Source organism: Leptonychotes weddellii, chromosome 3 (assembly GCF_054177405.1).
Source record: "Leptonychotes weddellii isolate Sample4059 chromosome 3, ASM5417740v2, whole genome shotgun sequence".
Lineage (NCBI taxonomy): Eukaryota > Metazoa > Chordata > Mammalia > Carnivora > Phocidae > Leptonychotes > Leptonychotes weddellii.
Window position 1 is genome coordinate 4,279,641 of NC_138371.1, and position 14,450 is coordinate 4,294,090.

Sequence of the window (14,450 nt, forward strand, 5' to 3'; positions counted from 1 at the left end):
GCCTCTGCAGCTGTGTTGGGGACAGAAGCCACACGGGGTGGGGCACACGCAGGAAGGAGCGGCCCTCCGGCTCCACCAACGGCCTCCGCAGCCCTGCCCAGACCACCTCAGAAGCCTTGACCATCAAACAAAACAAAAATACACACCTGTCCTGTTCAAATTATTCTAACGTTATGATTTTTTCCAGTTACTTGCAGCAAAAATAATCCGAAATGAGATACGGTAATTTACCCAACCCCCTCCCCCTTGAAAATCAAAAATCTATCTTTTGCACAGCCTAAAGAATTACTCTTAACTTTATAAGCTGCTGCATAGAATTATAGCCAAGGACATGTAATTATAACAAAGACTTTATTTAAATATATTACTACACACATTGGAAGTTTATCTTAATCAATACAAATCTAAATTCAACCAGCCATAACTTCTCTTGGCAAATGGGCTCGCTGATAAAGCACGCTGGATTTAATTGGAAAGGAAGTCCACAATAAGAAAACTCTTCCCACACCAATAGGTGTCACTGCAGAAGGACTGCAGCTTTTGTCTGAAGAGATGTGTGTCTCTGGGGACCAGCTGTAATGAAGTTCAACAGTATTTAATCCTTGTCTTGGTCCCGAGAGCCGCTATTTTAAAGACGGCGTGCAAAGGAACACACCGTTGTCCCCGGAGATAGGCCCTAACACTGAGGCAGTGCACAGTGTCCGCAGTTTCTTTTCCAAATGAACAAAATTTTAATAGGGAACCGGTCTGTCCACAGCTTATGGCTTTCCTATAAATGAATGATCATGTAAATATGATGAAGCGAAAATGCAGGATGTAAAAAATGGCTCTCAGAGATGAAGCGGCAGCTTCATTAGTTATATCCCGCCTCCAATGGGCCTCTGATCCTGAAAGGATGATATCAATTAATTTATCTTCCCGCAGTGTATTGATCACAAGCTTCATCAGCTAATCATGTTTAAATTACAGAGGAATATCGCAGCATTCTGTCATTTCAAAACCATTGGCGTATCGATCTGGGGTCTTTGAAGACGTATATTAGAACATTTTAAAAATCATTATGTGAACTCAGAAATAAAATCTAAGCTCAGATTCCAACAGCTGCAAAACATGGGCCATGCAGGCGAAGTGAAATCCGAAGACCAAAAGTCACGACTGTGGGGGTGACTGCCAATGTACTACTTCTTTTTATTGAGGGGAGGGAGCGAAATGGGGTTTCTGATGATCAATGCAGAGGCATTTTTGTTTTACTCCCAGCCTCAGAGCTGCTATTCCGCTGGATGACCAGGCTCGCTAGAGTCCTCAAGCTTGCAGAGAGCACCCAGAGCCAGAATGGAACACGGCCAGGCTGTTCGGAGAGTTCTGCAGAAACATCTATAGATGTTTTCTACACGAAGGGGAGACTTGAGAAACTTTCTACGACAAGTCAAATGTGTTATAAAATCCTCATTTTATGAAATTCCAAGTGCAAATGAGCATTCCACCTCTCCTGGTCGGAGGCTGGAGGGAGTGAGCTCATGGCCAAAGAGAACGTTTTTACAGTGAGGCTTCTCCCCGAGCGACAAACAGCTGTACGAAGCATGAGCCGCACATTAAGTACTAAAATTCTAATTGTTCTACCACATTAATTACATAAACCGAAGTGACAATTTCTAAGAACTGTAGCATCTTGCTTTTACTTTATTAGAACTTTTATTCATGTTTGTTCCATTTTCCCATCTCCCCCATAATTTTTGTCTTCCTGACTCGATAAACAATTGGCAAAAGAAAACAATTTACAAATATTTTGTTCTAAAATACATAGACTGCTGGGCTCTGCGCTGGGCATGGAGTCTGCTTAAGAGTCTCTCCCTCCCCCTCTGCCACTCACCCCACTCGCGTTCTCTCTCTCTCTCAAATAAAATAAATAAATACATCTTAAAAACAAAACAAAACATAGACTGCTTTAGAGCCATAGGATAACCCATAAAAGTAGGGGAAAACTTAATGATGAGCAATGAAAGCATGTGACTCAAGAATAAGAACAGCAAGAGGGGAAAGGGAAGACGAAGTGACTGTCTTATAAGGTGTGGCCATCCTCCCCACCAGAGTGAAAAACAGTGTCTCCCCTCCAGTTAACTGCTGCTGTTGTTACTTGCTGAATGCCCCAAGGATGTGACCTGAGGGCTGGCATCTCTGTGTGCCTCACTTCAACACCTTCCAAGATGAATCGTTCAGGTGTGCAAAGGCTAGAATGACCACTGCCTGCTAAGATGATGCCATGGTCCATCCCTCAGATGACCCTGTTAAAGCCAGGGTGAATTCAAAGGAGCCAGGCCCCAGGATAGCTAGGATGGATGGATGGATGGATGGATATAGGGATGGAGGGATGGAGGAAGGGATGGATGGATGGAGGGAGGGAGGGATGGATGGAGGGAGGGAGCGATGGAGGGAGGGAGGGACAGATGGAGGGACGGATGGATGAGTCTCCCTCCCCCACAACAACTTGCAGGCAGTGGGATGTCAGAGGGAGGCACTGCTCTCCTGAACTAAAATCATTAACTACTCATGATGTTTACAACACTGAAATGTTAACAAGATTTAAAACATGAATATTACCCCAGATTATAGTGGTTGGGCAATTTTTAACTATCGAGTTCTTATCTACATTTGCTTATTCAACAAGTAAAATATCTTACATGTTTTAAATAAATACATGGATGTAAATAAATGAATAACACACAATCACTTGAGCTGAGAATCTGCAATCGTTATCACTGGGAGGTGCTGTTTTCTCAATTTTGGTGACATGAGCTTCACCTAAGTCCTACATGGTGTCACCACCATACAGTGAAACGTTTGCTCTTTCACCCAACACTGCTAACCAATTTCATTAGCATCCAGATATTTTGTACTAATGCTCCATGTTGTTTTAAAAGTCACTTCCTCCACAAAATGGGAAATTTTACTTGGATAACAAAAGATCTATCTACAATCAGGGCATAAGGGGCTTCTGGCAGCTGGTGGTGGCCCCTACTTGATGTGAGTGATGACTTTGGGATCATTTTTTAAACCAGTCTTAATTATACTTTCATATACGTATTTCCGTCCTTCCACTAAAAAGAAGTTTATTCAAGAACTTCAGCAACAAGAAAAGTGAGTTGCACATTTCCTTTCTCCACAAATTTAAGATTTCCTATTGTAAATGGCCCCCTTTAATTAGTGATAAAAATAAGATTCTCCGATTGTCCCAAATAAGACTTCATCAAACCCTGGCATGATGCCCAATTTCTGCTCTATTTTTTAAATCATTCGCGCTGAACAAGAAGAACAACGTCTGGTGACAGTGGGAGTCAGGCCTGCCTCTCCCCCCGTCCGTACCCTCCTTGTTGCGGCTACACCTGGACCACGGGCCACGCAGTCCCATCTGGTAACTCACTTCACCCGCACAGCTCCCGGTGCCACGGACAAGGTCGACAGAGCAGACCGGACTGGGATTCAGGTGCCGTCGGCATAGCTCTGCCATGGGGATAGCCACACCACGTGGCAACGGAACAGATCTCCCCACCAGCCTCCCCACAAGCTTCTACCTCTTCCAGAACAGGGACCATGTATCCTTTTGCTTTGTACCCTCACTCTCTCCACGATCTTCACGTTCTCTTTGGGTAACAGGTTAAGAGAGCCAGGGTGGTGACCGGCACCCAGGAGATGCTCGGCCAACGCTGCTTCAGTCAAGCTGTTGGCCAACCTCCGTTTCCAGTGGGTCCCAGGAGGGACTCTCTGGACTGTTCCTCCATTCTCCTGACCACTGCAACCTGGCTCCATCGCCAGCCCCGGGCGGAAGCTGTCACTGCCCAGGCCACCATCTAACTTGACCTCTGGGCAGCATCTGGCATCGCTGATGGTTCCTTCCTTTCTTAACTCATCCATCCGTCCGTGACACCGACTTCTGGTTTGCCTCCTCTAGTTGGAACGTCTGGTCCTCAGCCTCCTTCACTGGCTCTTTACGTGTGGGTGCTTCCAGACGGCCCTCCTCAGCTTCCCTTTACCTCCATGCCCATGCCAATGGCTCCCAGATCTCTAGGGCAGCCTTGCTCTGAAGACTCTTTCATTCTAGAACCATGTATCTCCCCCGGGAAGTACTTCAGAGTCCACGTGGCCCAAGCTGAGCCTTACCCTTCTGCCACCGAACTCCATGACTGGACCCCACCAGGGATGGCCAGAGGGGACATGACAGATGACTGATCCTACCACCAGAATCTCAAATTCTTCTGCACGGCCACTGCCTTGGTCCAAGACCTCATTCTTCCATGGCTGGTTACTGAAACAGCTTCAAAGCAATCCCGTTCACCGCAGCCCCCAAAACCCAGTCCACTGCAGGCCAATCTTACCATGGCTCTGTTCTGCTTACAGCTCAGCAGCTGCCAGCAGACAGACAATGCACCTGAAATTCCGTAGAGACATGGACCGTCCACTCCTATTATTTCCTTCCACAAAGAGAGACTCCCACTGCCCGAACACTCCTGCCTCTTTACAAGCCCCGCCTGCAAAGGTGCCAGACCCCACTGGGGACCCCACAGGGAGAAGGGATTTCCATCCGGCAACAGGCTGTCCCTTCTCAACCCTGCAATCTGGGGGCCAGTGTGCTTGGAGCTCAGGGGAGGAGTGGGGGACTCCTGCGCTGCCTGGAACCTGGTGGCAAGACCCTCTGACTCTGGTTTCCCCAGAAGGAAGCCCAGATAAGCTTTATTCTCCAGTACAGCTTTACCAACAGAAAGCAATAATTTGATCTTCCAGGGGCCCAAGCGTCTCATTTCTTAGTCGGTTCAGAACCCCAGGGAGGACAAGGATCCCTTCCAAACCCAACGCTGCTGCCTCCCCAGCCTCACGGCCAGGCCACACACAGCTCGCCACAGACGTCAGGAGGCGCTGTCGCCCAGAAGCCCGGAGCGCGTTGTCACCAACGTCCAGAGCACGCCCCCTCCTCCTCCCATCCCTTCTCAGAAGCCACACCCGGATACCACCTCCCCTCATAGTCCAGATCCTCAGCGGAGGCCCCACACCCCCAGGACTCCTCCGTGCGGCTACCTCGGAGTCTCCCCACGCCGGGCCAGGACACACACACGCACGCACACGCACGCACACGCACGCGGTCAGGGCCGTGGTGAAGGGCTGCGGCTCTGGATCCCTAGCACCTGGCGAACTGGAATCACTCAGTAGGCAACAATGTAACAAGTACCCCCAGCCCCACGTGAGACAGTTCCCAGCGGGCCTGGCTTCCCACTCTCCTGCACAAAGACGCCGGGGGCCAGCGGCTGCCTTTGAGTTCTGTTTACACAGCACCACCCGGCTTCTGCAACATCCAAAATTAAGCTTTTATATTTCATTAAGGGTGATAACATTTTTGGCAGAGTCCAATAAATGTTAGTAAATTTAATCAGTGAAGTATCTTCTCTGGTTTAAATGATCTGCTTGAATTAATCAATTAACAAGAACTTCAGATGTGGCAGCTGGGAGGCAGCAAAGACAGGGACAGAAGCAGGGGAAGAGGAGGGGAGGAGGACCTGGTCACCGAGCTCCCACCCCAGCTGCGGGATCCTCTTCACCCCACACCAGGGGCTCCAATGTTTCCACCAGAGATCGCTGGGCCACCGATGGAACTGCTCAACTGCTCCCTGGGCCGCCCTCCTCCCCAGTCCCTCCTTCACTCCCGATTAGCTCAGACGCCCTGACGGGTCCTGGGTGACCAGGCTCTGAGGTGGCCTGTCCCTTCAGCTCCCCTCACCCCAACTCAACGCACAGCACAAGAGAGGTAACTAGCCGACGGATTCTGCCATGTTTTGCTATTCAATATTCCACGTTATTACATCCTTTCCACGGTCAACTTCCTCTACCTCAGCACAGCCTCTTCTGGAGTCAGTGGGGTTCTGGGCTGAGCCCTGCACACTCAGGCTGCGCTGGGGGGCAGAGGCCTGGCAGGGAGCGGGGAGAAGCCAAGGACGGCGCTCTGAAAGCACACTGATCTGACACTGAAGAGCCGCAATTAGATGCCAAGTGGACGTTTGGTGTAAACGGAGCCAAATTTGAGGAAGATGATTCTTTAGCTGCTGCGGGAAGCTGTATGCAGCAGGCTGAGGCCGATAATGGGGGTGGGGTGGGGGGGGGAAGGGAGATGAAAGGATGGAAAGCCCCGTCTGAGTAAGCGAGAGAGACAGGAATTTAAGTATGAATAAATCTAATAAAATAGTACTGAACATGTTTACAACAGACCCACTTGTAAAAACCAACTAGCATGAGCCTCTAATTTTACTCCACAGAAGTATCTTAAAAGCATGGACTGAGGAGGAGGTCGTGGCCCGGTCACCTGTCTCTGGTTGCCCCCGAAGGTATTGGCCGGGTGCCTCTCACAGAACGGCCCTTCCACTGGAACTACGGGGAGAAATCCCATAAATAACGGAAGCCACCAGGGGTTGTAAATCTTCCAGTAACAAATAAAAGATCTTCTAACGTCTCAACTCAGTTTTAAATTACAGTTCAGTGATCATTAAACTATCTTATTAATTAAGAAATTAATTACCAAATTATCTATGTAGTTCTGAATTTGTAACTTCGTGAGGAATGAAAAGAAATCCGAGGTGGCACTTTCCTCACGGTGAGCAGCTCAGTGAGCTGGTGTGAATGGAGTCGCATTCGGCACTGCTGGAACCCCCACCCCACCTCTTAGATTTGTTCTCATATTATCTCAGTTTTGTTTTTTTTTTTTTTTAAAGATTTTATTTATTTGAGAGAGAGAGAATGAGAGAGAGCACATGAGAGAGGGGAGGGTCAGAGGGAGAAGCAGACTCCCTGCCGAGCAGGGAGCCCGATGCGGGACTCGATCCAGGGACTCCAGGATCGTGACCTGAGCCGAAGGCAGTCGCTTAACCGACTGAGCCACCCAGGCGCCCATCATATTATCTCAGTTTTGAGTAGAGAGGGAGCTATGCCAGAAAAATAAGTAAAATAAAAAAGAGAGAGGGAGAGAGAGGAGGGCAGTGAGGAGAGGTGCGCTCAGAAAGGTCTCTCGGGGTCGTCTGGCGCTTGATGGCGTTAGGGAACCGGAGGGTCTACCACGTCCCACACACCTGTGGGGACCCTGCCGACTGGAAAATACAGTTTGCTCATCTTCTAAGACGATGGGTCAATTCCAGGGAGCTCCAAGCCATTCTGGAAATGCTAGATACCAAGCTTTATTTACCTTCCTGGGACCGACGTGGGCCTGACACTCAGCAAGTCCTGGCCAGCTGGGCACACGAGTGACCAGATGAATCCGCAGTGCGGACGGGGGAGGTTTTGAGAGAAGGCAGTGGGAGAGGCAGCTTAAAAGGGCAACTGGAAACACATTTTTAAGGATCTCGTATGCAAAGAGGGGTGGCCAGCCTGGGCTTGATCCTGGTGTGACAAGACCTAGGCTTCGGAAGGACACCTGGTGTGGCATGGGAGCTGCAGGTCCTCTCCATCTGGACGGGGAGAGAGCGTGGCGGGGAGTTGTACCAGAGCCCCCGTGGCCTGGCTCATGGCTTGGAGAAGCGCATGGACCTTTTGAGACTCATCTCTAGAACTGCTGTTGCCCTGCCTTCGTACCTGACGAATATTCCACAGGGTAGAATTCTAGGCTGACATGCATCACTGTACGATTCAAAGTGACCAGAAGGCATTCTTCTAAAGTGACTGAACCTGAGTGATGGGATTTAGATAAACCTCCACAGTTTAAAAACGTTCCAAGCAAATGTGGACACTTGAACTAGTCAAGTGTTCAAGTGCAGTTCCCAAAACCTGAGTATGTTGATCCTCTTGAGAAAGACAGCCTGGACCCTGTTCCTGTTCTCCGGCTACCTTAGTCTTCCCGGCAGCATGGGTAACCCACAAGGAGAAGCTCCTGATCCCGGATCTAGCGAGGCTCTCACCTTCTCTGCCACCAGCTGTGACCTCACCCCATTGCTCTCCGAAGTGGACGTGTCCCATCCCAATCCCACTGTTCGCACCAACGCTACATTTATCGTTCTATAAACAGGCCTGCTCGTTTCCGTAAACCACCATAAACCATAAACCACCAGAACAGTTTCCTAATTATGACAAATATTAATTAAAAAAAGGATGGTTGCACTGTAACTGAACAAGTCATAAAGCTAACTTAGAGGTGGGTACAAAGGCAATGTTCTATGCATCTGCTTTCTGTTTCATCAGTGAAAACCTGACAGGCTTTGGACAAGAATCAAGTGAGTCCTCAGGAGAGCGGGTTGGGGCTGGGGGGCGCGGGGAAATCCTTTGATGACTTACCTTACATGTACCTAAGCACAAACCATGACAATATTTCTATTATATTTAAAAAAAAAAACAAAAAACAACACACCTCAAATCCAAAACAGGCCCTGGTTAAAAACCCAAGCTCACTTTTGTTTCTTCTGGGGACGCTCTCAAGTTTTCCATGAACTAATGAAGTCTGAATTCTTAATCTGAGCTCAGTTCTTGTCTGTATTCTTTTTATCTCGTTGTATTAAAACAAATTTATCTTCATTTATGTCGCAATTACCTATTAGGGTTGTTAATTTGCTGGAAATGAAGCTATTGTTTAATTGCTCCTATTAATCGGGGGATTTAAATGCCGACTGTAATAAACAGTTACCTTCAGGATGGAGCAAAGTCATGGCTGCTGACATTAATTTCAGAATGAGGGGAAGTTTCTACCATGTCCAAGGCAGCTGGGTTTCCCATTTCACATAAAGTGAAAGAATATAAAATTTAGAGAAACCCACGCTGAAATAAATATGGTCAATTTGATGTTTTTATACACACACCTAATTTTCACATAAAGTTATTATCTGTGGCTGAGGGGGGCTGTCAAATCCTCCCGCAGGAAAAGCACACCTTTCTTTCAGGCGTCTCGTCACAACACAGTTGCCCCCTAAAGTCGGGTCCCAAGAGCAGCCGCCAACGAGAATGTGGGTCCCACAGTCGCTGAGGACACTGGGCTAGTGGGTGGCGGGAACCACAATGCTGACCGCTCGCTGGGTTCTAGGGTCCGAAGGACACAAGGTCCCCAGGTCCACAGAATGGCAAACATTCACGTCTCTGAAAAGTAAGGGTCTACATATCCCAACACCATACTGTCAAGTGTCCTTCAGCTGGTGCTGCCCACAGCCAGTCTGAGCACGGGGCTGCTGGGGCTCAAATCTGCTTCAACCAGCATCTCTCCCCTAGGAGGAAAGGAAGGTATTGCAAATGGCACGGCCTGGCGTCCCCCGCAGGACTGCATCTCAGGCTCCGGTCTGCCCCATGCGCCAAGAGGACAGGATGGTCAGTGCTGGACCTTCTGGGGGATCCTCCAGCCGCTCTGTCCTCCCCTCGCCACGTGCCATCTGGTCTTCCCCCAGCTCCACACTCGCAGCCACGTTCTCTGCAGCTGACAGGCCCCACCAGCACCCTGTCCGAGACCTTCACCATGTCATCCCTCCTTACTGTGCAGGCTCCTGGCTGGTTTTCCTCTCTGTGCACTTCCCCAGTTTAAATCTCCTCCAGGTCTGCACTATGCTCGGGGACACGAGGTGTATTCATCCAAGTCCCTCTCCAGCTGGAAGGACCTCTTCTGTCTCTGGCTGGCTGTCCAGGACAGGAGGTCTAGAACGCACACCAGCACACCCAGTCTCTGGTGTAAATGTGAAGCTCGGTGCATGCCCGGAGAAGAGCAGGGCACCAGGCTGGGACAGGCTCGGGCTCCTGAAAGCTCCAACCACCCACAGTATACTTGTGCCTGCCGTGCTGCTTAAGGGCCCCCTGGCTCTCCAAACAGGAATGGGCACCAAGGACCTGAGTGGGAACTCTCCGGAGGAAACAGAGGGGAGGAAGGAGGCATCCCAGCTCTGTCCCCCCAACACAGGTGAGGCTGGGATAAAACCCACGAGAGGGTGCGGCATGGACACCAAGGGCCCCGAACACTCCTGGTCATGCTTGAGCGCTGCTCATTCTATGTCCACTATGTGGGGTTGGCCACTTTTACCTTCCGTGTGTTGGGAAGGTGTCCTCACCAGCTTCATGGCATCCCTGCTCACTCCCTGCTTATTCTTTCCTGATGTCATGGAGCGGCTGGTGTGTGCCAGGCAAGCCGCTGGGTAGGGGGAGATCGCGAGAAGCTGCTGTCCCAGCACAGCTTCTGCCCTCTGTCAGGGCATCCCATGGAGGAGACAATTCAGGCAACTTCCCATGACGTTTGACTAGGGGGTCAGGAAGCAGTGCTCATTGGCCTAGAACCCCTGAGCCCCTCACTCCTCGTCACAGAAACCAGCAAGATGTTCTGGGCACCGGTGTGGCAGATCCGTGACCAGCTGTGGGAGCATGAATAGCTTTAAAGGAAGGCACGTGTTTATTTTAAAGGAAGCCATATGTTTAAGGTGGAAACAAAGTTGGGATAATTCTCAAAAGGGAAATACTGAAAAATTACAAATCTTGCGGGAACACTGAAGAATCCTTAAAAGCAGGAAGCACTTGGAAAAGATGTCCAGGGATACATGAAACACGAGAAGTGTCATGCCCGTGGAGTGGGCAGTGAGCAGCACACGATGCGCACACCTTCCAAGGCACTCGAGTCCGGCATGGGGCCTGCGCTCAGCTCTGAGCACATACAAGCCGGGGGGAGTGATATGCTGGGTGATAGGAGCTGGTCCCTCTGGCCGGTGTGGAGACCTGGACAGGGGCTGGGATGCCGGCTGGTCCCCTGGACCTACGCACAGAGGACGTCTCCTTCAGGAGCTCGCCAGCTCAGAAGTCAGAGCGCTTCGCTCTCGTCTTAATAGGCTGCCGTACGATGACAAGACCAGGCAGCATTTCACTCAGTGTCCATGTAGCATCCAGTGTGATTATTTCACTTAATTGAATATATAATCATTAAGTCGGCAGAGCCAGAAAGTAGCTAATGTGGGTTAGGTTAATCTAAAATGGAGAAAGATGTGCAGAAAGCGTAAATTAAAGACCTTGCAAAGAGGGACACTTTCCGGACTGGGTCACTAGGATACTCCCACCAAGACCCAGGTTAACATGGAGCTGAACACAGACCCTGAGTAGCGAACGTTCCAAATGCTACAATTAAACCCCGTGCACATCCGTTCAGAAGGCCAAGAGATGATTAACTTTCTCCCTCACTTATTCTCAAGTTGGATGCAAATCAGTGTCTTTCAAGATGAGGCACGTGAATATCCCAATAAATTGGCAATACAACTTAGATGGCAGGCAGGATCTGAAAGATAAATGGCTTAAACAAAGAAGGGAAAAATGAGCCTGTCACTTCTTCTCAATTCATCAAGCTGTCTTGCGGAAGTTGATGATTCCAGAGCAGAAATGTCTCTGACACCCCCTGAAGGTGAAAGCTCATCCTGGGATTCTTCCCTGTGCCTGGCGAGGCTCCGCACCCTTCCTGCCTTGCCTGTGGACTCACCATGTACGTCCGTTCTTGCTTAGAAGGTGAAATCCTGGGCCATGGAACGTACGAACCCAGCTCATGGGCGGGGGGGTGGGGTGGGGGGGGTGGGGAGGGAGAGACAGACACACTCCGCTCGGGGCAAGTGTGCAGAGCGCGGGGACCCCGCAGGACACACAATCCCACAAACAGAACTGACGGAATGATCTTCAAACATGCAAACGGGGAAGGTACCTCGAAAAAAATGACAGACGCACAAAACTGATTATGCTAAGTTATTCAGGCCAAAGAAATTGCACAAAAATTTAAAGCAGGATGAGATGAGGATCAGCGAGGAACAGACAGAAAGGGCCCAAAATAAGAAGATGGGTGAGCTGTCAGGTCCTAAAACCAGGGCACCGGGCATGGATACAGTGAGGTGCCATCACCGGGTTTCCTTGTTTTTAAAAGTTAACAGATTTTGATTAATATTGGTTTAGCCCAATTCATCGGGCCTAATTTGCTTCCTATTTGAAGATACACGTTTAAGGAAAAAAGGAGCTTAGAAATGTGTCTAATCTCCCCGTTTGCCACAAGCACATTCTCCTTCAGAGATCCTGTAACTTTCGAGAAAAATGGACTTATCTATCACAACGGAAGCTGTTTTCCTATTTCCAGAAATAATTACCCTTACAACAATCTCCATAAAAAAGACATTTCCCTCTTAAAGTGGGAGAGAAGATGTCTTGGTTGGAACCGGAGAAAATTATTCCTCTCCCCCAGCTCCGTTAGTAATGAGCCAGCGGTGGTGGCCCCAGCACGAGAGGCCTTCCAGCAAGTGACAGTGACACACAGGCTGAATTATACAATGTAGTGTGATGCAATTAGGAAGAAGGATGACATGACAAAACAGATTTCCACTCGGTCTTCAGCGGGGCTCCGTGCATTAAGTCATTGTAACGCTCTCCCCGCCGCCCATCAATTATTATTATATAACCAGCACCACCACCCAGAAACCCACCCTTTCAAACACGCAAGATTCCTCTGGGCAAGTCTTGCCTTTTGTGATTATTAGGGCGACGTGAGGCATTGCAGTTAACATGCATTCGAGGGCCTGAGTAAAGAAATGATGTAATAATTCTATTTCCTTAACGCAGAACTCTGAAGAATTCTTTTCCATAGACGATGGTTACTGAAGAGTTAAGTATATCATGTAGAGAAACTTCCGGTAAGTTTTTTTTTTTAACAAGAAATTAAGTTTATCAATTGCCATTGTAATTACTCATAGCACCTCAGGTAATTAAAAAGAATCTAAATCTAATTTTATTTACATTTAGAATACCAGAGGTCATCGCCGATCAAGATTTCACGTTTGTGACTAATAATGTTTAAGTGTTCATTAGAGTCCAGCGGAGAATACGGATTGATTTTGAATTTGTAATCTGCTGTGATTTAGTGACGGTGGGGAAGTCAAGCTCTCCCGATCTGTTATCGCCAGTTTCTATGAATTATGGAAATTCTTAAAAGAATCGTGCATGCATTTTAATTCCAGAAACCCTCATCTTAAAAAAAAATTAGAGCTCACAATAATAGTGCACCCCTCCACCTGGGAGTGGGAAAGCAGTTCACGTGAGATTTAGTTTCTCTGGACCCATTTTAATGTAAAATACCTACAATAATATTTTAAATGGAACAACTGTTTTGATTTTTCCTTCTAAATTTTTATAATGAAAATTTTTAAACCTGCACAAAAAATTGCAAGAATGAGTGAGTGCCCACTGACACACCACCTAGGTTCCCCAACTGTAGCATGTTGTTGCGAGAACCACTTTATCACATACCCATCCGTTGACCCATCCGTCTTATTTTTTGATGCATTTCTAATCCGCTGCAGACATCAGTTCCCTTCACCCGATGCATTTCAGCATGCGCATAATTAACTCATTAACTGTTCAAGGTTCTTTTTGAGATTAAATGTACATACCATAAAATGCAAAAATCTTAGCTGTACCGTTCCACTGGGAGTTTTGACAAGTCACGGAACGCATATCACCATGAAGATTCAGAAGTCTCCAGCCCCCGGGGGAGCTCCCTTGTGCCCCCCACCTCAAACAGTCCTTCGCTCTTCCCCAAATCCACCCTTCTGGGTTTTTTGGTCATCAGTTAGTTCTGCCTTTTATAGAACTTGACGTAAATGGCATCCTCCACTTGGTGGCTCTTCACTCAGAGGCATGTCTTATAGATACGTCCACAATCACAAGTTTGCAAACTAACTTCATCACTGGCACACCACGATACTAGAGTCCTAGGGGAGGGGCATTACCAAGTCTTTTTCTCATCCCAGTGAAACACGATAGTGCTTCACTGCCTTCCTCACAGGTTCCTAGAGAAGATGGGTGATGGTGAACATGACACCTAATTATCATCAACTTCTCTGGTCCTGCCAGGGATGAGAAAGGGACTAAGCACCCATATTTTTAGAAAAGCCAATCTATTTCTAAATTTGTTTGACCTCGGGTATATGCTGTAGATAAAAGGTTATAAAATGACCCTTTGGATCATAACTTCAACACCCCTTTATTTTCCTTTACTCAAAAGTACAGTGTTAGCCCACCCTCAGAACCCATCATCTTTCACTAACAACTCAGGAGTACTGTCCTGGATGACATCATGGTTCAAACTCAACAAAGAAAATGGCGTCAGAAAAACCCATGGTGGACACGTTGGAAGACAAGTCAGAGAATCACAGACTGAGTTCTCAGACAGCAACCAGCAGATCACAAAAAGTTATCATCTGTATCCCAACAGTTTAAGAGGCTAACAGCTCACACGAGTGACGGGCACTCCCGGCTAACAGACGGTCAGCTCCCACCCGACCCTGTTCTGCTGCTGCAGGAGGTACAGATCCTACTCTGAAGGCCGCACGTGAAAGACACGCCTGAGCCCCAGCCTATCCCCAGCTTTATCTTAGGGTCGAAAAACTATGAAAGTTAAATCTGCAATACTGCGGCTTCCACACCATTTAAAGAGAAAGGAAGTGACT

The 14,450-nt window shown here is 48.3% G+C and overlaps 1 protein-coding gene across 1 annotated transcript in view; it reads right to left on the reverse strand.

The window, feature by feature from the left end:
* Positions 1–14,450, reverse strand: part of AGAP1 (ArfGAP with GTPase domain, ankyrin repeat and PH domain 1) — a 370,769-nt gene that overhangs the window by 263,512 nt on the left and 92,807 nt on the right. The gene's annotated exons all lie outside the window — the stretch shown is intronic.